General features: G+C 44.0%; 1 protein-coding gene across 5 annotated transcripts in view; it reads right to left on the reverse strand.

Moving 5' to 3' along the window:
* The window catches only part of TNRC6C (trinucleotide repeat containing adaptor 6C), a 578,100-nt gene that overhangs the window by 436,905 nt on the left and 116,441 nt on the right, over positions 1-24,754 (reverse strand). The window lies entirely within an intron of this gene.

Genomic DNA, 24,754 nt, shown 5'->3' on the forward strand with positions numbered 1-24,754 from the left:
GTTCACTCAGCCCTGATACCTGTCACTAAAAACCACTGTCACAACTGCTGCTAACCTGAACACTAAACAGCCTCAGCAGAACAGGGGCATGGAGGCTGCACTAAGAAGTCACCTCTAGAAGTGATACCTGCAGGTCAAAGATAAGGCCAATTCCTGGCAGGGTTACTTACATTGCCTCTACCTGTCTACCTATTCTGTCTATGGATATGTATTATGCAGCTGAACAAAGGATTCTGGTTTCCAATGTCAAATTCACAAGTAGGTAATTTACCTACCAGGATCTCCTTCCTGGACCGGTAACACTTCACGTTAAACACTGTTTCTGTTAGTCTTAAAGGTTCCACAGGACCCTCTATTGCTTTTTACAGATTCAGACTAACACGGCTACCCCTCTGATGTTAAACACTGGTGCTTCATATGGATAGTGAGAACACCCTAGGGTGACCAGATGTCCCTATTTTATAGAGACAGTCCCGATATTTGGAGTTTTTTCTTACGTAGGTGCCTATTATCCCCCACTCCATCCCAATTTCTCAAACTCACTATCTGGTCACCCTAACACCCACAGGTATGCTAGTATGGAGGCTCCAACTCCACACATCTGCAGCAGTGCTGCCCCTGCCCCTGCCCCTGGAGCCAAGTGGTTATGGAACGGGCCCAGGAAATCCAGTGATACTCAGATCTCAATGGTTCGAGACCCAAATTAACAATCAATGTTACCCAAAACATTAATTCACAGTTGGGTGAATTAATGGTTTCATTTGCTATAGTACTATATAGTCATATTTAAACAATATGACAGGGGAAATATTTAGTTTATATAATTCTTACAGCAAAAAAAATGACTGACCAAGTATTATTATTTTATCAACTACAATCGGTTAATAACGTAGTAAAAGCATCCTGACTGGTTAATAACTTAGACTGGTTAACAATTAAATCACACAGTGTTTTAATAGCATGTGCTGCAAAGAGATGCAGGAGACACATTAAAGAGCCACTTGCAGCTCGCAAACCCCAGTCTGACTATCACTGCTATAGTCTCTTGACTTCTCCATAGCCCGGCTTGGCTAGAGAGGTGGCAGGAAATCCCAGTCCCACAGGCACCAACTTTTTTCGGCACCAGTGGGTGCTCGCAACACCCCCATCCCTGCCTTGCCTCCACCCCTCCCCCAAAGTCCCTGCCCTAACTCCGCCCCTCCCTGCCCCTATTGGACCCCTCCCCAACTCCCCACCTCAGCCCCGCCTCCTCCCCCAAGCATGCCACATTCCCCCTCCTTCCCGCGCGAAACAGCTGTTTTGTGGCACAAGTGCTGGGAGGGAGGGGGGAGAAGCAGGACCTGGTGGCTCTCAGGGGAGGAGGCAGAGGCGGAGGTGAGTTGGGGCGAGTGGGGCAGGGTGGGGAGCTGCCGGTGGGTGCAGAGCACCCACCAATTTTTCCCCGTGGGTGCTCCAGCCTCGGAGTACCCACGGAGTTGGCGCCTATGCCCAGTCTCCTTCCTGCTGTCAGCTCCCTTCTCATTCGAGGATGGGAATTCCACTTGAGAAGAGACCACATGGCATAGGCTGGAAGCAGGGGGCACATGCTGCTGTTGCAGGGATGCAGCAGGCCCATAGCCTGAGATTTTGGGCTGGGAGGGCCGGCCTGCCCAGGGAGCAGCATGGGTGTTTGACCAGTCGGGGCTTGCACTGCACTGCACTACATACAAGAATTGGCCACAACCCTGAGTGAAAGAGGTGTCCTAATCTGGGGCTAAGGCTGGAAGGGCCTCATGGAGAGTTTGTTATTGATAGAGTTAGAGCTCCTTTGTTAAGCATCTCCTCCCCTTTCAGTGGCACTGTGGTTCTTCTGCCCATGCTGACAAAGATGTTGGAATAGACCAGCATGCTGAAGTGATTCCTGGGTAAATTCCTGCCTCCCTGAAGGCTGCAGGAGAGTTCGCCACCCTTAGGTAAAGGGTGGGAGTTTGGAAAAGCCTAACTTTGTGAGAAGAGCCCACACTGCATTAGATAGGCAAAAGGGAGGAGAGAATAGAAGGGCAACAAACACCCATGCTTCAGATAATAATTCAACCTCTAACTTGAGAGGGGTCAGGAAGAAACTGCTGGTAAGAGTACAGAGAAGGTAAACCAAAATGCTTAGGGGCATGGAACAGCTTCCATATGAGCAGAGATTAAAAAGACTGGGTCTGTTCAGTTTAGGAAAGAGATCACTAAAGGGAGATATGATAGAGGTCTATACAATCATGAATGGTGTGGAGAAAAAGTGTTATTTACCCCTTCCCATAACACAAGAACCAGGGGTCACCCAATGAATTAATAGGCAGAAGGTTTAAAACAAACATAAGGAAGTATTTCACACAATGCACAGGCAACCTATGCCAGAGGATGTTCTGAAGGCCAAAATCTAACTGGGTTTAAAAAAGAATTAGGTAAGTTAATGGAAGAATAGGTCCATTGGCTAGTAGCCAAAACGGTCATGCTCTGGGTGTCCCTAAACCTCTGACTGCCAGAAGCTGGGACTGGGTGATCACTCAAATTGTCCTGTTCTGTTCATTCCCTCTGAAGCAGCTGAAGCTAGTCACAGTCAGAAGACATGATACTGGGCTAGATGGTCCTTTGGTCTGACCCAGCATGGCCATTCTTACGTTCTTAAGGACAGGTTACTTCACAACTACCTGATAGTCCCTTCCTCTGAAGCGAGCGGTACTAGCCATTTCCAGAGACAGGATCTGGGCTCCATAGACCATTGATCTTACCTGGTATGGAAATCCCTATGTCCGGGTTCTCAGGCTGGTAATTTCCAAGGGAGCCTAAGGGAATTAGGCATACTACTCATTGAAATTCTGAGCTGCTTTGAAAGTACCAGCTTCCCTTTCTAAACTAAGCCTTCTTCAGCCCTCCCTTCCCTTAATCTTGTCACCAACCTCGCAGTAAAGTGGACAGCCCAACATAGAGCTCACTTCAGCTTGGCAGGGGGAATTCATCCCCTCTCCGGGCTGCTTCACACATCAGAGTTACAATGAAACACCAGAATCAGACAGGCTGCTTCATTCATTGCTGCTTCCCTCCCCCACCCCTCCAGAAATAAAATGAAATAAAATAAAAAAGGCTCCTGCAAGCTATGCTAGTTGCAGGTTACGCTCCTTTTTCACTTGTCACTTCTGTGCGTGTCAAACCCCCTTTTCCTGCACAGCTCAGCTCCATTCGCAGAATAAAACAAACAAAACCAGTGCGGCTCTCAGATGTGCTCATTTCACTTACTGTGGCTTTAGAGCAAATTCGCTAAGGAGAGAAATGCACAGGCCGCAAGGGAATGATTTCCCATTTCAGGTTCTCCTCTTTATTTCACTCTGCATCGCTATCTTTAGCCCTTTGTTTATTGAATCTGTTGACTCTCCTCCTTTTCTCCATTGCATCACCCAGTATTTTTTAATCTATGCCTGTTTTCCTTCTTCCCCAACACCTAATACAGCTATAATAAATAATAATAATAATAGCCAGGACTATAATTGCTGCTTCTTTTTCTTCAGGGTCACTTCAAAGCTTTAAAGGTCTCAAATATCTGACCACAAGCCCCCTCCCATTTCATCAAGATAAATCCTTCCTGAAACCTGACAAATGCCTTTCTGCCTTCAGCTGTATCACCTTTGAAATATGTATGCACATGTTACGCAGTGTGGATACATATCAATGCCATGCTGCCTACCTTTGCATATTAAATCATTGCCATATCTTCGCCGGCAGTAAAATATGCAGAGCATATGCTAAAGAAAGCATCCCTGCCGAACCATGGCAGACTAACGTCCTCCCCCCAACACCTGCACAGACGCTCCCCAGCATGGGCTGAAGATCCCAGGTATTTCAGCCCAATGTCCTTTGTTCTTATATTAGCAAAGGTATTTTGCTCGTGTTACCTTTACAGTTTTAAATGCTTCGATTTTACAACTTGCGCAAACGCAAATTCCAGCTAGGTCTAAACTCTTCGCTCTCTCTCCATCTCCAACCCTCCAAAAAGGGGGCTTCTAATGAAAACCCAGACCCATCTTTAATTATAATAAAGATAGCAGATTTTCTTGTGTCACTGCATTTTCTGTATCACTCACTCTTTCCCCTGCCACACAGCATCAGACTACCCCATAACACTGAGAGGTCTTTCCTTCAGTGTTCATTCTTAACCCCCTTCCCTTGCTGAATCAACATCGCTGTAACACTCTTTCAGCGGGGAGGGCCACTCATATGTTCACTTATGGAGTGGTGAGACCCTTCTACAAAGAGGCGAAGGACACATTGTGCCTAGAAAGCAGTCTAGCCAAGTCCCTTTGCTGAAAGAGCATCATTCACCTTCATGATGTCGCTCTGCACCACAAGCCAGAGATGGGCTGGAATCTCAGTCAGTCCCACACACCAAGCTGTTTTAAAGGGAGCATGGGATTAGACTGACCAAGGGCCGGATTAATCTTTTGTGGGCCCTGGGGCCCGGACCATAGCTCTGCCTCCCACTCCACCCATGCTCTGCCTCGAGGCCCCACCCCTGCTCGGCCTCTTCCCCCTGAGGCCCCACCTCCGCTGGGCACGGAGGGGAGGAGGTGGAGAGGAGTAAGCAGGGGAAAAGGGGCAGAGAGCAGCGAGTGGTGAGTGCGGCCTCAGGGGGAAGAGTCCGAGTGGGGACAGGGGCTTGGGGTTGAACAGGGGGCAGGGCCACAGTCCGGGTGCCGGGGCCCCTTCTGATTGTGGGCCTGGCACCGCAGCACCATTGTAAACCCAGTACTGGACTGACCACACTAGACTCTTCAATCTGCAATCTTGCTTCCAAGAGTAGCCAATACTTGATGCTTTCTAGACACGCCTCACAAGTGAGTTAGTTGTGCGATGCTATACACATGGGGAAAAAATGCCTTCCTGACCCCTACAGTGATCATTGTACACTCTGAAGCATGAGATTTGACTAATCTTTTGTTAGCATCATTGAGGATCATTGTGACATTGAGCTCAGTGAAACCATCTACTCAGTGTGCAATGGCAGTCAAAGAAGTGAACAACGTGTTAGGATGTATCCAGAAGAAAATAATTCTGAACATATTATAATGCCTTTATATAAATCAATGGTAACTAAATCAATGGAAAATACTGCAGAAATTGAGATGATTAGAGGCATGGAAAGAATTTCATAGGAGAAGACCTGCAAAAGTATATGACTGGTTGGTTTAGAGAGGAGACAAATAAGAAGGGTTATGAGAGATATATAAAAGAATGGGATAGAGAAGGTAAATCCAGTACTCCCATTTACCCTCTCTCATAATACAGGTACCAGGGGACATTCTAGGAAACTGAAAGGCGGCACATTTAAAATTGATAAAAAGATTTGTTTTACTATTTTTATCTATTTATTTATACATAATTGATAATTAAACTGTGGAACTCACTGCCACAAGATTTAATTGAGGCCAAGAGCTTAACATGTTTCAAAAAAAGCATTAGACATTTATATAGATGATGGGAATGTCCAGTTGCATTAGATAGGATGTAAGCTCTTTGGGGGCAGAGACAATCTTTTCGTTCTGTGTGTGTACAGCATCTAGCATAGTGGGGTCCTAGCCCATGACTAATTCTTCTAAGTGCTACAGTTATACAAATAATAAGTCATAATAAAAATGTAAGGAATATATAACATCATGTTTCAGGGTATAAACTGACCATTAACTGCCTGGGGTTATGAGGACAAATCCTGTTGGCAAGCTATGCTCTCATTGTTCTGTGCCAAGATTATTGTTCCTTCCTCTGTTCTGTCACTGTTAGAATCAGGATGCTGAACTAGATGGGCCATTGTCTGACCAAGTGCTGAAACTTAAAACTCACCACCTAAATTGCACTTGCAAAATGGCACCCACTGTTCTTGTGCTGACACCACTACATTGGTGTGTGCAAAATGAACACACATGTCTAATTGCCTGTTGTGCATCTGTAAATGCCTGTGTCGGTCATGAATATGGGCTGCATGCACAACTGAAGCAATCAGCTCTGTTATTATTGATCATCAAACTATTCTATTTTAAAAAGAAATCCAGGCGAAGTGTTTGACTTGATCCTCAGAGAGTGTGAATTCTGCAGGCTGACAGCAGGCTGTGTGATGAAGTATTGTTTTCCTTCGTTCTAGTGTTACCAGCCATTCAGTTCATTTAGAGACCCTTTATCTTGGGTTATGGTGTGGCTGTAAAAAGGAGGGAATGGTCAGCTCTCATAACATCCTTCTTAATCTAAAATATTGCTCCCAAATCTTCTTTAGTGCATCCCCTTTCCAGGCAAAATGATTCTAGGCTTTTGCAGCCTCTTGTCATATAAGCAATAATACTTTGCCATCAGGCAGCCTGGCCAGCTAATTACCTATCGTTCCTCTTGCCTTCACATCTCATCTCAGAATTTCTCTCTCCTACCTGTAGTCTTCTGCATTTCTCTTCTAGCCAGTCTTGCTTTCCCCCTCCCCTTTGTTCTCCCCAGTGTTGCAGAATTCAGAAAAGAAGTGAGAAAATGAGAAAAGCTGTCACTATCAAAGTGAGCTCTGGTAGAGTAAGAGAACAGGTATGAGCCCCTTTGTTTCTCTGCAAGATGTCAGAAAGAGCAGGATTAGCAAGAAGCATTTTCTTCTCAGCTCCCAGATGGCTATTTTCTTCAGTGGGTATCGATCCATTCACCTTTCTCCATCCTCTAGTTAAGCCCCTGAGTACTCTACAGCACTGCTTCTGCAGGAATACACAAAAGTTGCTCTTTCATTTCCAGTAATTAAAGCTTCCTAAGACAAGAGCTACACAATGTGTCAGTGTTGCTCTGTTGGTCCCACTCTCACTTTTCAGCCCAAAAGTCATGGGTTCAAATTCTACATTAGGACTCACACTTCTATTCAGTACTGACATTGTAGTACAGCTCTAGGTGGGAGATGAACTATGAGAGGTGTTATCCTTCAGATGAGATGCTTAAATATCTGTCCTTGGTGTCTGTCCAGCTTGTCCTGTCCAAGCTAACTGTGATGTTGCACTCCATAATACTTTATAAAAATATGTTTATAAGTGTGGATATGATGTAACTGGAATATGCTTTATGCAAAAGGTCTCTTGTAAGGTTTCATTACAAAGCTTATGATCTACCAAGTGTGTTCATCCTATTTGTATGTATGTATCATTCTTGTATCTAAAACTAGAAATATGAAGTATAACTCTGAAGTCCTACTGTAATTATGCAGAGTGTGGGCCATTAATGGTGGTTTAGAATCTTGATGGCTCCCATTGTCAAGGACAATTGACAGTAGATGGCTTTGTTTACCCGCAAGCCTCCACTGCATACATGCGGGCCAGTCCTGGAGGAATGGAGTGGGGCTCACAGGACATGTGATCATGTCACCTGAACTGAAATCCATCTTTAACCTGGTGCTTTTCCATTTAGAAGGAGAGGTGGGAACCCAGAGAGAGACAAAAGATTCCCGCCTTGTGCCAAAGCTATAAAAGGGGGTGGAATCAAACAAAGGGGCCCAGTCATGTGGAATCCCCTGCTTTTCACCTAAGATGCCTGCTGAAACTAACAAGAACTATACCAGGGGAAGGATTGGGCCCAGACTAGGAAGGAGTCTAGTCTGAAAGAAGCTTATTGGAACATCTCTGAGGGTGAGATTGACCTGTATTCAGTTTCTTAATGTATTAGGCTTAGACTTGCATGTTTTGTTTCATTTTGCTTGGTAACTTACTTTGTTCTGTCTGTTATTACTTGGAACCACTTAAATCCTACTTTTTATACTTAATAAAATCACTTTTGTTTATTAATTAACCCAGAGTAAGTGATTAATACCTGGAGAAGCAAACAGTTGTGCATATCTCTCTATCAGTGTTATAGAGGGTGGACAATTTATGAGTTTACCCTGTATAAGCTTTATACAGAGTAAAGCGGATTTATTTGGGGTTTGGATCCCATTGGGAACTGGGTGTCTGGGTGCTAGAGACAGGAGCACTTACTAAGCTGTTTTCAGTTAAGTCTGCAGCTTTGGGGGCATGATTCACACCCTGGGTCTGTGTTGCAGCAGGTTAGCAAATCTGGCCCAACAAGACAGGGTTCTGGAGTCCAAAACTGGCAGAAAAACAGGCTCAGAGGTAGTCTCAGCACATCAGGTGAGTCCCAAGGGGGTCTCTGAAACCGAACCCGTCACACTAACACTCTCTCTTGCTCAGTAAAACAGGTTCTAATATAAGGGCTGTGAAGTATGCCTTAAGGCAAAAGAGCTTCTCCTTTTTGCCGGGGTCACTGATCTTCCTGAAACAAGTTCACCATTAGGAGAGAGGCTAATTTGTTTACTTTTCTGTGTTCATTTCTGACTGCAACCTCATTCTTCTCAATTACCTCCTGCCTCAGGTCAATAAAGATCTCAACATGTTTCACGGAATAAGTAGTCAGAGAGCAGGAATATGAGTCAACTGGTGTGTCATTGGATAAGGGAAGCAGGCAATGAAATGGTCACCAATGGCTTGTTCTCTTGCTTTGGGTAGCCCCAACATGCTTTTCAGAGATCACTAAGGATTTCCTAATCTTCAGACTTCACTGAGGCTTTTCCAAGCAGAACATGTTCTAGAGGCTTGAAGACACTGAAACCTGCAGAAAGGATAGACACTGGTCTGAGAAAATTAAAGTATTTGGCCAAACCTACCTTCAGCCAGGATCTCTTACTGATGGCATATTCCTAGAAGTGCACTGGAATAAGAACCCCCCGGGACAGTATCCCACAAAAGGTGAAGTATTTATACTTTGAAATGGGCTCAAACGAAACAGAAAATGCCTCAGTCATAATGTGCTCTGACCACATCTCATGTTACTCAAGTCACAGTAGAGCAAAAGCCTCTAATTTCTTTCTGTCTGTCATGCTTGAACCTCACCCTGCTTGGCCATAGTAGGGTTAGTAAGGTCAAAACACTGTTAATCAAGTCACCAGTGACCACACTGCCAATGTGAAATGTGTCATGGGCTGGCATACCCCACTGTATTCGTTCAGACCTATTTCCACTACCCTGAGGTTGTGTTCCAAGGTTTTGGGTCAGCAATATATTCTCACACTGAATTATGATGACTGTTGTTTAGCTGAAGAAAAGAGCATGGTAAAGTACATTTTAAAGTCAAGGGTCTTGACCCTGCCCTTTTATATGCTGAAGTTTTCTCACAAGTGCAGTAGCTTTTTACCAAGGTACCAAGGCATGTTGTGGATTGAAAAGCAAATTTGAGCACGCAGTGATAGATTATTGACAGCTCACTTTTGGCATGCAACTGCTAATCTCAGACAAGGGCATTGTGACCATCAGCTAAACCCATATTACTGGTGAAGTCCTGAAAAAATGCCTTTCCTAGAGAAACAGGAGAACTTTACAACTGAGTTCCTGTAGAATGTAAGGTTGTGATAACTAAAGTGGGGGGGATAGCTCCCTTTGATGGACACCCAGCCAGCCAGTTAGCTGTAAAATCCCTTTTGTAGCTGTTCTTTTTTCTTCTTTACCTGGGGGATTTTTTAACCCTTTACAGGTAAAGCAAGCTTTTTAGGCTTCAGTCTGCAGAAAAGAAGAGGGAGCACCAAAAATTATTGCATCTGAAAGAACTGGAGATAAAAGAAAGAGAGAGAGAGCGAGAAGAAAGAGATAGAGCAAAAACACCAACTGGACCTGCTAGAGAAGCAGAACCAGAACCCCCCCGACCCCAACGACTTCCATCACTCCAAAAATCCACACGTGGGAACACTGATGTCCTGCATACAGTGAGGATGATGATATTGCTGAATATATGACTACCTTCGAAAGACTGTGTGTAATACATGAAATCCCTGAGGATATGAGAGTTCATACCCTGATTGCGAAATTAACTGGTAAAGCTCGAAATGTATTCAATGGAATGCCTATTGAAGATGCTTTAGACTATTGTAAATTTAAAGATACTGTTTTGTGAAGTTTTCAGATTACCCCTGAAACATACAGAGTTAAATTTAGGAATCTTAAGAGGGATATTGGTGTGAGTAATGGGGAATATGTAAACAAAATGAAAGATTTGTTGGGAAAATGGGTGAGGGACAAAGAGGTGGCAAGTTTTGAGGGAATGTTGGATCTTGTTGCTCAAGAGCATTTCCTAAGCATATGTAAGGCTGATGTAAAGCAGTGCCTATGGGACAAGGATGTAAAGTCTGTGGATGAGATGGCTTTTTTAGCTGATGCCTTTGAACAGAATCAGGCGTCTATTGAGGGCAGGCCACAGAAAGAGGGATTTTACAGCTAACTGGCTGGCTGGGTGTCCATCAAAGGGAGTTATCCCCCCACTTTATTTATCACAACGGTGAGATGGACTGTGTGTGTCTATGGAGTGGCATCTTCTTAATAAAACAACAAAACACACATGATCAAATGTAGATGAAAATTCTGGGACAGTTTTGGTCAGTTCTCATCACCTGTTTTGAAGCAACAGACACAATTAAGCCAATCCCCAGAATAAAGGTTGACTGGTTGTCACAGGTCCTGTGATGGGATAGTTGCATGTTTACCTGCTTTGAGCACCCTGGGATGTTGTGTTCACAACATCTCATCATCTGTGACTCGTGAGAGCACACCGCAAACACATTCCTCCCTTTTGATGAAGCTCTCTCCAACTGGGTCCACTTGCCCTTTGATACATTTTACAAGGTCTGCAGACCTAAGTGTGCCTGTTTCGTGGGGGAAATTTCTCATTAGAGCTTGTGCTCCTCTTCGTCTTTCATGATGAATCATTGCTGTTTTAACCATACTGCAAAGATTTATGCAGTAATAGATGTGGGGAATAGCTCTGGCTCAAGGGTCTCTGAACAATAATACATAATTCAGAAATTAATACAGGATAGCAAAGACAATGGGATTTGAAATGGGCATTATTGGCTAAGTCAAAGGAAAATTCCACAAGCTCGTCATGTGTAGATGCTTCTGTTATACACACACCCAATTATAACTTTGGCTTTTACAGAAGAAACTGACTTAAGCCATTAAAGCTTTATTATTTTTTCCCAGGGTGGGAGGGAGAGTGGGAGTATGGATTCCTTAAAGATAGAGAGTTTAAATTAAAGCTTTAAAACTGTGACTGAGCAAGATTTAATACTGACAATTAGCCTGGACAAACAGTTAATCGTCCTGCAGGCATAATTTATATATTCTCTGTGCAACAGGGGGAGAATGTCAGCGCATCGCACTGCAAATTAGTGCAATAAAAGAATCTCATAACCTCTAACAGCTCGTCTGTCTGACAAAGAGAGATCATTCCTCCACTTCCGATCCTGTTGCCTAGCCACAGTGAAATCATCCTGAGCGGCTGTGCTCAGATAAATGCTTTATTTCCTGACTGTGCATGCTGCTTGTTTCCTTCCTACAGCACTTTGAAGCCATTCTAGCTTGGGTTGTGAGTTTTGTCAGTGCTCAAGGGCTAAGCTAAGAAGGATTGGACCTGGTCACTACTCAAATGAGAGACAAGTGAAAAATGATGGGTGCTGGTGCAGGAAGTGGTGTTAATGTTGTAGATCCATTTAGGTGATTTCAGCAAAGCACATGAGCACAGGCTTACCTTTCAGACTTGACTTCAATAGGGCTTAACATTTGAACATGTACTTAAACGCTAAACTCGTGTTTAAGTTGCTTTCCTGAATCAGGGCCTAAACAGGCATCATTCTGACTCAGTACTGTTTTTAGGAGACACTGCTGTTGGAGGTGATGTCTGTCAGAGAAAATGTAAGATCAAGGTCCTAACCACTTGTGAGTACTTAATGACTGTCTAGCTCTTTTTGTAAGAGGACATGTGCGGACACCTGTATTTTGGCCAGATTACAAAATGGCTAATAATGTTCAAGTGACATAAACTTCCCATACAATTTCATTTGGATAAAGGTAGCAACTGCAAAACTGTGGTCCATGAACTGGAGCTATTGCTAGTGGTCTGTGGAGAGATAATTACAGATGTTGACTCTTTGTTTACATGTGCTTTAGCGACAGCTACAAATACATTAAATAATTTCCCAATATTAATTTTCTATACTTTCTAGTTACTATCATTGCCACATGGGTGTCGTGTGATCATCAAGAGGAAGTAGAGCCAGACCATCACCAAGAGCAGGAGAGATTTCCATCAATTTCTCGGTTACGATGTGGTCCACACCATGAAAAAAATTGGGAAGTCCTTGGATAAAGGTTACTTCTTCACTTAGCGTCCTAAGCTGTTAAGCTGTGTTGGTATGTACACCCTTAAACAGCTGCTGTGCTCCAATACAGATCTGGCTGCATTTCAGCAATGAGAATCTTGTACAGCACCTAAAGTATTGTGTAATCTTTTGGGATACAAGGTGCTATTAATATGGTGCCGGAATCTGCATTCCCCCATCTCCCTCCAGTACCTCACAGTGAACACAAACCAGTGGTATTTTCTTTTGTAAAATATTTTTTCCTTGCTAGAATGTTTTGCTTTTCTGAGCTAAGGGAGCCCCAGGGAGGTTGCTGCACATGCAGAATTTGGAAAAGCTGTTAGACCCTCTCAGCATGAACCACTAATGGTGGATGAAGCTGAGAAGTCGGGAAAAATACGTCTTATTCAAATTCACAATTTATACCTTCTTGTCTCTCTTGTAAAGTTAAATTTGCTTTCATTGGGGAGAAAGGAGAAGGGGAATTAAAAGGAGAAGGGGAATTAAAATCTTGTGCAGAGAATAAAATAGCTATACTGGGACTTCCAGCTTTTAGGGCACTGCAGGAAATTCTACCATATTTACTTCAAATAGGTTAACAAGGCAGTTAACCATTCTCTGCTTTTACGACTCATAATAGTATGCTTCTGAAGAAAGTGATTAAAGAAAAGGACTAGGAACCAAACTCCTCTCCAGCATTACCACTGACTCTCTAGATGACTTTGACCAAATCACTTAACTATGATGGGCCAACTGGGGTAAATTGGCATAGCTCCATACTACACAGATTTACATCAGCTGAAGATTTGGCCCAATATCTACCTACCAACCAAGGGTCTAAGGAGACTCCAGTAGAAGCCCTTTGATATCCTCATACGAAAGTTACCATGTAAAATGCAAAGATTATATATTACAATGTCGTACTCAAATCAGTCCTTACCCTGTGCTATAACAGCTTACCCTAACCATATTTGTTGGGGGTCAGTGGTCAATACAATAATGTAACCAGTTCACCATCAACGTCAACAGCTGCCCCTAAATATGATTTGGCAAAGAGAGACATCTTATTTGCAAAAGAAACCAAGTTTTAAGAGAGGCAATTTGTTGGCTCAAAATAATTGCCCTTACATCAGGATGTGTTAAAACTGAGACGTAACAAGAATGTCAGTTACCTAAAGATTGATAGTACATGACATGCTATTCTTCCCACTACAACAAATTTACATAAAATGCTTATATTACTGTAGTTTCATCGGACCTGAAAATGCAATATGATTCCAATAACATTTCTCTAGAGGTACACAATGGGCTGAAACAAACACATACACACAAGTAGTGTTGGTTCAGCTGAGTGCCTTTATTAACAAACATGCCAGAATGCATTTCTAATAGTGTACAATTTAAATGGAGCTTGGGTGGAAAAAATCTCTTATGCAGGGCGGCTCTTGCATTCAGCCAATCTATCTTACTATTTCCTAATGTCAAGCTGTTGTTTTAAAGGTGTAATAAAGCAGCCGGTTGAAATGCTGGCATCACTGTAAATTCAATCCAAGCCATTTATGTCTCCTGTTTAGCTTCCGTAGTGAGAACTCACTGGTCTCAAGTTTTAAAAAGGTTGTTTGTTTGTTTTCATTGCGTCAAACTTTTGACCTCATGGTAAATGAAAACTACAGTACATCCTGAGGGGATATATTACATGGTTTTACAGGGACAATCGGTTCTATTCTCAGCACAGACACTGGCTTTTGGTAAGACACTGAAGAAAACTTCAGGTGTCATAGTCTTCCTTATATGTCTACCCTACAAACTAAGTATGGCATGCTTGTTGTGAAACAACTAAGCCCTAGTCTAGAGGGTCAAAGTGTAACTCACTGCTGAGTGTGTCTTACATGTCCCCCTCTGATCTCAAGCCACAGTTAGAGAACCTATCTTAGCCAACCGACTCGGAATTTAACCAGGGACCTCCCAGGGTGATCACCTTTTCAAAAGCCAAACCGGGACACATGCACGAGCCCCCCCCCCCTTCTGTGGCCCTGCCCCTGCTCCTCCTCTTCCCCCCAAGACCCCACCCCTAAGGCCAGGCTGGAGCCAGGCCATGGTAAGAGCCGCCCAGGGAGCCTAGGCCACCATGGGGAGCCCCGGACGCTCCACCTGCCCTGGATGGGAGGTTAGGGGACCTGAGGGCACCCCCGACCCATGTCCCTGCCTGCCCAGGACTGGTGGAGGGTCCAAGGCATCCTACAGCAGCCTGGGCTTCCTGGGCAGCTCTTACTACCTCTTCGGGAAAAGGAGGAGCAGGGAGTGGGGCCTCATAGTGGGGGTGGGGTAAGGCCCATCTCATCCTCACGCCCTCCGGAAAGAGGCTGGGGCCACTCCTGAGCCTCAGGCAGGCACAGAGCAGCTCCACAGGGAATCCGGGACAAATGCTGTCATGGAGCCATTCAGCCCGGGACTGGGACTTGAATTCTGCATTTTGGGGACTGTCCTGCCCAATTCGATACGGGTGGTCATCCTAGGACCTCCAGAGCTAAAAGCACAAGCTGTTATATCTTGAGCTAAAGAGCCAAGTCTCCTTAGCTGTTACAGTCTCAGATCCTCTCCAGATCAGGCACAGAAGGGGACCTGTAACACACACTGACCAGTGGGTTACATTGCCAAATACTTCAGCATTTGTTTTGCTTCAGAATAAAACAATCCCAGCAGATAGACACATAAGGCAACCTACACAACAAACCAGCGTGAGCCACCCCATGCAAATAGGTGACTGTGCTACAGCAAACTGGCATATGAAATCCCAGCAGCAAGGAGCAGCCCTGCAATGACCTACTAACCTGCATGCCCAGCTAAGGAAAAACTAATTTAGGCAATGAACGGATTTCAGTTTCAAGCTCCCAAGGGGTTTCATAGGATAAATAATGAGTAAGAAAGTTAAATTATTAAAAAGATGAACTTACAATTCTTAAAAACAACATAAAATAGTATCCTAATTTTAGTTTTCACTATGGAAAACAAACTTCGCCCATAGAAGTTCTGAAATAGTTAGCTGCTGCTTCTCCTAGCCAAGACCAAGGCAGCAACATTATGTTGTTAAAAGTACTTGATTATCACCTGCCAACATGAGAATTGAAGGTCTGGCAAGGAACAACTTGTAACAGGACAGATGCAGCGTTGCTAATTAAAGTCCAGGAGCACAGGCTAGATGTGCAAAGTGGTTTGTGCAGAGAAAGTCTCCTTCACACCTAGTCACTGTGCATTGTAAATTTGTTCTTCTAACAAAATTATACCCTAATCATGCATTTTGTTTAACAAGGTTTCACATTAGTCATTCCAAAAATAGAAGCTGGTGAATGGTCTTTATCCATTTAACTGGTGCGGTAATAATCATTTTATTCCAAAGGGTATGTGCAGTTTGTAGCAAATGTACAGACTGCATTGTACTAAAAGCATCATTTTTGTAATAGGTTTAATTCTTACATCCAGGATTGGTTTAACTGGCTTCACCGTACACACAAGAATTTCTTAGAAAGGGGCTGTTATCTTTAAAAATCTCTTTTTCATTTTTAAACTATATTTACAATAATTCATTGCAAGTTTGAAACTGAAATCTCTTTTCTTATAGACATTTTTTCCTCTTGTTGTAAGCTGATTGCTGGTTTATTATTGCTTGTTATTCCACAAGGATGTGTATAGGGTGTGGTGGGTTGAGTAGTCCAGAGGGAAGATCTCTAGAAGCAGCTAAATCTGAGGGGAAGGTTTGTACTGACCTTTATGTTCTCCTATTGTTAATTGCTTCATAAATAAAGCAAACACGCAGGAAAGGTTTGTTTTGACAGTATTTGGACTTTGTTTTAGAGAGGTTTGAAAAAGGATCCTCTCAAAAAAATATTGAATTTGGGGTGGAGGGATGGGAGTATACAGTTTAACGACATGGAATTTGTAAGAAGATATAACAGGGAGGGGGGAATTAAGTCACATTTTAGGCCTACTAACATTAAAGGTGCCCCTTTAAGGAGTTAGTGCTAATGAGCCAGCAAATTATTGTGAGAGTCAAAACCAGCCCTCTAGTTCTTCAGACTCAGAGAACCAATCTGGGGCTGCCCAAGTGGAAAATGATGTGGTTTTTTGAGGTCAGTATCTCAGGTCAGTATTTGTGAAGGCTGCATGTGAGCACAAAGAATTCCCACAAATACATCACAGCTGAAGTCATTCATAACAAGAGGATGCAACCTATGGGCAGGCTGTGTATTGGTTGAACTATATGGAAATAAGCTCCGGCACTAGACTCAATGCTTGCACAACATTCTATTCGTTTGAAGGGAATTCTTCTCAGTGAGGAGCTAACACGTGAAGCTTCAAAGCAGAGTGGACCTTTTGCCTCTTGTAGGATGATTACCTCCTTGCTGGCTAATAAACCAGCAACATAACAGTGTGTGATAATAGCTGGAGAAGTTTGTAAGAGCTGATATCAGGGGGTTATTTCTTAGCAGACACCTCCACAGTGAAAGGCAGAAAGTGGAGCCTCCTGTTAATAACCTGCTCCCAAAATAAAGTCACTGAAATCTGAAGTCAGATTTAATTTGCTCCTCACTGTTATCTGCAAGAGTACTTTCCAGGTTTCTCCCTCCCACTGAACATCTGTGTTTTGTACTAGTTTCCCCCAGAACTATTCTCTTGCATTTTCCCCAAGCTGAATTTTCTGTCCATGTTTCCTATCTATGTAGGTACCTTTGTATTATTTCTCCCGCCTTACGGTTACATGGCACCTCTGAATTTAACATGAGCTGCCAATTGGGTGGCGGGGGGAGATGAGAAGGTGGTTAGTGCGGGAGTTACCGATAACAGAACTCAGGGCAAAAGAAAGGAAAGGGCTAATTTTTCCTCCCTGAATGGTTTGGGCTGCAACATGGGAAGTCTAGGAGTGGGAAAATGGGAAAGCAGGAGGAATACTCAGAGTTCTGTTACAACCTCCCTCCCCCCCACACACACACCTCAAACACACCCAGAGAAAGAGGAGGGCAAATAAGAGAATTCAGAAGAAGGAGGGGTGAACAGAAAAGATAAATCACAAACAAAAACACCCCTTTCTAAAACAGCTCCATGGAATGTTCTCATCATTTCACATAGTGAAAGAGGGATATGTACAGTAGAAATCAAGATACGACTGAACTGAAAAATAAACAACACCCTGCTCTCAATGTCTAACCTAGGTTAAGGGTAGGTAACTGGAAGCAGAGAGCTTGCATGCTCATATGTGCGGTAGGAGGTGGTGATATGTAGTTTCCTCTGACAATAATTGTGGCTGGAATGTCTGACTGCACCTATTTCCAATGTGCACAATGTGGAAGAGAAAGGCTCTGGATTATAAAGAGAGACCTCCCCTCCCCCCACCTCCCTCACCGTAATTACCAAATTAACACATTCTAATGGGTGAAGTACTCCGGCAGCACACTATGATTAATGCACAAGTCCAATTAGCTGCAGATTCTTTCCCTCTAATTTTAGCCCACTAAAATAGCACGAGACAATCTGTAATGTCTCTGGGGTGAGCCTCCCACTCCACACCAGCTCCCTCCTCCACCATTTAAGGAAATCTTTAACGCTTAATGTGAGAGGCAGCTCAGCTCTGCCACGCAGCCCAGAAAGAGAATAATACTAGGTCCTGCTAAGGGACAAAAGGTGTGAGCATCATTTGGTGTCAGGTTAGCCACTGTCTTTCCAGGCATAGAAGGATATTTAAGCTTTTTACCCCACCTGATCACTTTCAAACACAGGGCCAGCTAGTAATCCCCTTGGCAAACTGCTGAGCAGTTACTGACAGCAGGTGTCTAAGAGACATCAACAGGACTGGCGGTGTGGGTAACTGCTCGGGATGCGCAATCTGGCCCATAATATTTAAACATGAGTCTCTTCATCTCCTTCACTATTCTTACAGTTCCTTTGCTATCACAGCTATTAAAACAATCATTTTTAACACATCTAAAGCCACATTTAATTTATTTCATACTAATGAGTGAGTGGGACAAATGATTTGTAAACAACATTTATTAAGAGTATAGCCCTTTCTCCTTTTGTGATTTGTTTGCAAACTGATCTCAGGTGACAGCACTGGCCCAGCATGGTACAACTCCAGGGGTGTAGTAAGCTGAGAAGATGAATGGGGAAGAGGCTCTAAAAGACCTTGTTTGAACAAACACCTTACACTTAGTAAACATAGCGCGGTAAAAGCATTCTCCACATGGAGATTAGAGGAAATGTTCAACTCCCAACCTCAGATACAAACTTTCCCAAAGTTCATAGATGTTTTTAACTAGATCGGAAATTCACAGCCCAGGTCCATCTCTATCACAAACCTTTCGCCCAGTGTGAGAGCCCTGAAAAGGCTGAATGCTGAAATGCAACCTGTGGACCACTCTTCCTTCCAAATGCTGTCATTATTTCACCCTTGCAGCAATTACTCAGAGAGTACTCACAGAGTAAGTGCCATACGTGGCCCTGGATCTGTGCACAAATCTTTACTTGGGACATCACTGGGAGTCCTAGACAGTAGAGGCCAAATTTAAAAAAAACAACAACTCAGCATCCCATGTACAGCTCCCCAAGTGCTCAGCAATTTTGAAAAAAACTGGCCTCTTATTGGGTTACCTTTCGGAGAGCACCTAAGCTCTCCCAAAATGACACCTGAATGAAACACTGAATAGAGGAGCTAACGGAGTCATATTCTTTTCAATCTAGGTTTCTCTCTGTAAATACTTTCTTAAAAGTGGTGTGCTCTTCATAGAATCATAGAATATCAGGGTTGGAAGGGACCTCAGGAGGTCATCTAGTCCAATCCCCTGCTCAAAGCAGGATCAATTCCCAACTAAATCATCCCAGCCAGGGCTTTATCAAGCCTGACCTTAAAAACCTCTGGAAGGAGATTCCACCACCTCCCTAGGGAACCCATTCCAGTGCTTCACCACCCTCCTAGTGAAAAAGTTTTTCCTAATATCCAACCTAAACCTCCCCCACTGCAACTTGAGACCATTACTCCTTGTTCTGTCATCTGGTACCACTGAGAACTGTCTAAATCCATCCTCTTTGGAACCCCATTTCAGGTAGTTGAAAGCAGCTATCAAATCCTCCCTCATTCTTCTCTTCTGCAGACTAAACAACTCCAGTTCCCTCAGCCTCTCCTCATAAGTCATGAGGCAACCTGTCCCAATGGAAAAGGGCTATGCGGCAAATGGTAACTGAACAGAAATCCTGTGTGTCCTCTTTCTTAATGAAGGTACAAATGACTTCAGTGTAACTACCTAGAATACTGCAATAGGAATTTTCATCACCGTGCTCTAAACTATAGCATGAAATTCTCTCTGGACATGCAGGAAGAGAAGGTTGCAAAATGTCTAGTGTTTAAAATGTCCTTTAAAAGCAAAAGACCAAAGGGCTACCAAGAAAACAAAAGGACACTAGGAGACTGGAAGGCTCAGGACAATCTCCTCCTGGCCACAGGCAAGCTAGTTGTTTATATTAGGATTTTCTAAGGTTTCTATTACACAGTGGGGTTTAAGTGCTACGCAGCACTTCAATTTAATACAGCCTTAAATGGCCACATGCTCAAAGCTGCCATATCTCCCAGTGTGCCTATGTGTCCATTTCCGCCTGCTTTCTTCTTTCTCCTTTATTCCTTCCCTTTGTGACCAGAACTTTACACGACACCTGCTACCTTCAGGAGCAATGAAATGATCAACCACAAAGCTGGGACTAACAAGGAAAACTGCTGTCTTGGGCCAAAAAAGGGTGTTTTAAAACCATGTTAACTGGGTGTCCTAGTAACTAGGACAATAGAAAAAATTAACAACGATTTGAAACACCCCTTAACACCTCAGGTAGATGAACTTTTAAATCATGCTACCTGGCCATGGTGTAAGGTAACTCATGTTAGATGTCAGAGCAGCCCCTTTTATCACCATGTGGACCAGAGTGACCAGCTCAATGGTATTGAATTCCCTTCCAAAGAGATGAAAATGAGCATGAATCGCACTGCTGTTAGGACAAAATTGCAAGCCTCATTGCACCATTCTGTCTTTCCAGCAAAAATTAAAAACAAACAAGCCCAAGTATCATACCCTCTCACCAGCCTTTCCTGATAAGAGGAGAAAGCTAAACACTGTTAATCTGTGGCACTATGTGGTGGATTTAGTATGTAGCTCTGTAAGGCAATCGGATACCATGGTGATTAGCATGGTGGAATAACCTCAACAGATTAGAGAGGCAATAAAATACTTTTTTTTTTTTTTAAAACCTCATGATCACTCCCTAGTCTGCATCTTAGCTAGATGGCTCTGACAAAGGCATTGTCATCTGACAGGACAGATCTTTGGTAGCCTCTGAGAAATGGAACAGTCCAGTTTCTGTGCATATCACACTTGACAATGGCGAGGGTCTGAGACTGGTCTAACCACACTATGGACCCTAGAGTTGATCCCTCCCCAAAGAGGTGCGTGGAACAAGTGGGATGGGGGGTGGGGGGGAAAGAGACGCTTCCCACACTGTAACAGTTAGAAAACAGAGGACTTCCATATGCATCCGAAGAAGTGGGCTGTAGTCCACGAAAGCTTATGCTCTAATAAATTTGTTAGTCTCTAAGGTGCCACAAGTACTCCTGTCCTTTTTGCGGATACTGACTAACATGGCTGCTACTCTGAAACCTGTCATTTACAGGGCTGTGATCCAATACCTGCCCAGAAGCATCATGTGGCTGGGAGATGAATGGGAGGGTCTAACAACTGTTTTCCCCCTCTGACTTGCCTAATTCACTGAATTAATATTACAGCTGCCCAGCAGAAAATGATTGCAAGAGGGGCTAAATATAACACCACAGTGGCTGTGTCACTTAGTGTTACAGTGGTCAGCCTTACCAGCTTTAACTTAGATGCAAAAAGTTCCATTGGTATTTGCAGTATCCGCCATGCTTCCCTATACTTACCATAGTGAGTACCTACACATCTGCAAATTCTGGGATAACCGTATCAATCTATCCAAGGCAAAACTAGCGGGTGAATAAACGGTGATGGTATTTGAATTTTCATACTGTAGCTAGATTTAATGCTGTTTATTTATCTGGCAGAAAACTGTTTTTTAGTCTTTTTTGCAAGGCAGTTCTCTAATAAAAATACTTAGCTCCTACAGGATCTGACCAAAAGACCATAGAATTAATGGACAGGTTCCCATTGGCTTCGGTTGGCTTTTAATCCGTCCAATATAGTAGTTTTCATCTGCAGATCTCAAATAACGTAACCAGTTTTAGTATCCTTCTCCCTGTGTTACCGATGTGGAAACTAAGGCAAAGAGAAGTGAAGTGACATATCCAAGATCACAGAACAAGTGTGTGGCAGAGCTGGGAACAGAAGTGGAGTCTTCTGACTCCAATTCTACTGGACTACGTTGCCTCTAAGATGCAAATATTCTGCCACATCATTTAGACAAACCAAAGTCTTGCATCAGCTGCTGTTTCTTTACATCATCCCAGATTTTCCACTAAGAAAATTCACTCAGACAATGGCATCACATACTTCATCCTCCAGATCTAGGCAACTGAATACAATGCCCTTCTTTACCAGTCATTTGTTTTCATAAAATGTAAAGGAATATAGCCAAGCTCCCCATGTGGAGGAGGCTGTGTACAAACTATTAATGCTGTTTATGGCTAAATTGATATTTCTTTGAAGACTTCTAATAAAGTCCAATTCCTCCAGAGCCTTAACCATGACAAACGTCAATAAATGTTATGAGTCCCTGAGGCTGAATTTTAAAGGAGCATTAAAGATTAAAGAATGCACAGGTCAATTATTGAAACAAGTAAATGACTTTAGGAGTAATTACATATAATTTTGTCTTGTTTATTTTGCATTAGTTATAAGTGTCCATAACCCTATGTCCCCCGGGGTCTCTTACAGTTTGGGTTGAAAGAGTCCTCATCTCTTGTTTGGTTCCAAGTGTGGTTATAAGGACCAAAAAGTGGTTTTCAGGACCTAGCATATCTGTTCCCCGTGTGTGAGTTTAAAAAGTCATAGCAGCTCTGGATCAGCACAGCAAAACCACTTTAGCTGCAGAAGGGCAAGCTGTGTTCTGTTCTAGTGCTACATCAAAGGTAGGGTGACCAGACGTCCTGTTTTAAAGGGACAGTCCCGTATTTAAACCCTCCTGCAGGTGTCCAGACTTTTTCTTAAAAACGGGCAAATTGTCTCTTATTTTCTGTCACCCTCCCCACCCCATCAGTACTGGTGGGTCCTGCTGCTGGCTGGATCCCTGCTCGCCACCCACCCACCAGCAGTGAGTGGGGAGTCCAGTGGCCGATGATGGGGGTGGGGGGCCGATGCCCCATGAAAGCCCAAGATCCTCTGGCCCAGGGTGCTGGCCAGGAGGAGCCAGGACCTGCATGTGCCAAAGCCCCGCACAGCACTAGCACGGAGAAGCCTCTCCGCCCCTCAGCTAAGCTCTGAAGTGGCGGGGGGGAAGCGATTTCCAGTCTGTTCATGCCCTGAACCTGCACGCTCCAAAGCAGCCCCCTCGGGCAGGAGCTTAGCACCCTCTTCACCCCTCCCTCCCCACCCTGGGTCCTGCCCCCAGGAAGCGCAGGGCTGCTCCATCCCCTAGGCACTTTCCCCTGCTGAGCCACCTCTCTAGCCAAGTTCCCTGAAGCCCCTGCAGTCAGGTTCCCTGGGCCCTGCTACACAATGAATCCTTAGGGCTTAACCCCTTCTTACCCATGCTGTAGCCGGGGGACAGGAGGCGGCTGGGTTATGTCAGTGGCCAGCCAGGTGTTAGCTGCCCTTTGACACTGTACAGGCAGGAAGAGACAAGCTGCTTCCAGCCACAGGTGAGGGGGGAGAGAAGAGATGAGCTCTGCAAAGATACGGCCAGGTCATCCCTTCCCCCTGCCCTCCCCTACAACTGGAAGCAGCTCCTATCCCTTCCCTTCTACACAGTGCCAAAAGGCTGCTGCTGGCCACATTCTGGTCTGAACCCTGACAGAATCCTGGGGGGGGGGGAGATGTGACCCTTTGTGGCCCCCCCCACGTGTTGCCCTGGGAAGATGCAGCGCCAGGTACCAGGAGAGGCTGGTCCGTCCTGGAGGCCGAGCCAGGCATGGAGGGTGGAGAGTGCTGGGCAGGGTGGGTCACTCCCCTGTATGAGAGAGGGGTATGGGAGTGTTTGTGCGTAACCGCTCCCAATATGTGGGGGGGCATGTGGGGTGTGTGTGTCACCTCTCCCCACATGAACCCTAAAGTCTTAAAGATAAGACGGTAAATAAAAAGAATCCAACTACGCAGTATTTCTTTTTGACAGTGGCTCAGTCAACTTGATGTTAATTTGAACGTTTGTACTGCATAGTTCTGATTGATTGCCATTGAACTTGCGTGAATATGAGTAATTTTACCAAGTGTCCCATATTCAGCATAGGAAAAAATGGTCACCCTAATCAAAAAGGGCATAACTGCAAAGGTAGGGTTTAAGATTTGCTATTATTGGATTTCATATCCAAAGCACTGGTGTCCCCAGGTTTTTAAAACTGGGATGTGGAGGTACAGCTAAAATAACAAGGCAGCTTTACTACCAATCCAGCCAGTCTCAGCTCCTCAAGCATATGAGGTTTGTGTGCCTGGATCAGGAATGCGCCTGAACTGAAAAACAATGAAGAAGAGGCATTATGTGGGAGGGAGAGAATCAGCTTGTAGAATCTGAGTGCTTGTAGCAAGGATCTAGTGGATAAGAGTTTTATGAGTCAAGAGACTAAAAGATGCTGAAAACAAATAAAAAGTATGAGCTAAAAGTTCTAGGAAATTTCTTCCTGGGCAGATGACCAAGTGTCTGCCTCCAGTGATCTGAAATGTACAGAGATGTCCCGTGCACTAGCAACCCATCTATCCTCCTCAAGACTCATTACATTTCACCTACCTGACCACCACTCCCCCAGTCCTGCTGGACTCTGCTCCCCCATTCTAACATACTATTACAGTGTATAAAGCTACAAAACAAAACAAAACAAAAGGGAATAGAACAGCAGAAGGGTTCTTGTTTTATCTCCCTTCTGTGCTCTACTCCCCAGCTTCAACCCATGCTTCAGAATTATAGGAGATCCCCCATTTCTCTCTCTCTGTTCTGCACTGCAGCATTTCAGGAACTTCCCTGCTTCTTCCACTGACTCCTGTGCCCTGCTCAGATCTGTGCTGTAGCAAAAGGGGAGTTGTCCCCATATTGCTTCATTTTCTCGTTTTACGTTGCGTGCTCTTTCTGCGGCACATGCATGGACATGTGCACCCCCACCCCTCATATTTTCATTTTCAGTCATGGTTTACCATGTGTTAACTATCCTAATTATAAATTCCACTACACGAATAGCAATTAACATTTGCGTCCCATTGATACTAAAAATCACCACTGTGTTGGTTAATACATGTTGAGGAACACATGCTAACATATGACTAAACACACAACATACCTCCACAAACACTCTAGAGGACATACCACTAAGACACGATGAGGACAGAAGGTGAGCACTGTCGG

This window comes from Malaclemys terrapin, chromosome 13 (assembly GCF_027887155.1).
Source record: "Malaclemys terrapin pileata isolate rMalTer1 chromosome 13, rMalTer1.hap1, whole genome shotgun sequence".
Lineage (NCBI taxonomy): Eukaryota > Metazoa > Chordata > Testudines > Emydidae > Malaclemys > Malaclemys terrapin.